This window comes from Octopus bimaculoides, chromosome 22, assembly GCF_001194135.2.
Source record: "Octopus bimaculoides isolate UCB-OBI-ISO-001 chromosome 22, ASM119413v2, whole genome shotgun sequence".
In the NCBI taxonomy this organism is placed as follows: Eukaryota; Metazoa; Mollusca; class Cephalopoda; order Octopoda; family Octopodidae; genus Octopus; species Octopus bimaculoides.
Window position 1 is genome coordinate 13,361,678 of NC_069002.1, and position 1,042 is coordinate 13,362,719.

The following is a 1,042-nucleotide window of genomic DNA, read 5'->3' on the forward strand; positions in this document are numbered from 1 at the left end:
TCGACCTATGTCTTTCCCTTGGATAACATCAGTGGTATGGAGAGGAGAGGATGGTATGCATGGGTGACTGCTGGTCTTCCATAAACAACCTTGCCCAGACTTGTGCCTTGGGGTGAAACTTTCTGGGTGCAATCACATGGTCATTCATGACCAAAAGGGGTCTCTACCAACCTGCCTCAGACCATTCCTGGTTCTATGATACAAACTTCCTGTTTCAAAGTGATCTAAATTAAAATCTCACATCAAAATTTCATGTCAATTCATGTTCCAAACATCAGATTAAAAATGACAAAGTTATTTTTATCAATTCTTCATTATTTTGAAACTTAAAACAAAAGGCAGTGTATTTTCACAGAATTATGGTAAGGAAAGGGTCAAAGCATTGATAATGTTGGTGTTTGGTGGTGATGATGAGGAGGATTTGGGTGTTTATGGAATAAAACTCAATTATGTCAAACATTCATAAAATTATCCGCCATCTTTCCAACAACAGTTTTGGGCACCTTTTTGAATTCTGTATTTCTAACAATCGCAGACATGCTTACAAAATCAAAAAAACAACAACACAGCACCCTTGACTTTCGGGAACGCTTTCCACACTCAGAATTGCTGAAGCATGGAATAAACTACTTGCATCAGTTGTTAGCTGTTGGCACACTACATCCTTAAAAACTTTCGTGCTTCCTGAAATTCACCATCAGTACACCTGACTCCTCCACCTGCTATTTATTTATTTTTTTACTTACTCTTTTATTTGTTTCAGTCATTTGACTGTGGCCATGCTGGAGCATCACCTTTAGTCGAGCAAATCGACCCCAGGACTTATTCTTTGTAAGCCTAGTACTTATTCTATCGGTCTATTTTGCCGAACCGCTAAGTGACGGGGACATAAAAACAACAGCATCGGTTGTCAAGCAATGCTGTGGGGACAAACACATACATATATATATATATATATATATATATATATACGACGGGCTTCTTTCAGTTTCCGTCTACCAAATCCACTCACAAGGCTTTGGTCGGCCTGAGGCTATAGTAG

The 1,042-nt window shown here is 38.9% G+C and overlaps 1 protein-coding gene across 1 annotated transcript in view; it reads left to right on the plus strand.

Moving 5' to 3' along the window:
- LOC106878023 (dual specificity protein kinase splA) overlaps window positions 1–1,042 on the plus strand; it is an 89,412-nt gene that overhangs the window by 77,530 nt on the left and 10,840 nt on the right. The window lies entirely within an intron of this gene.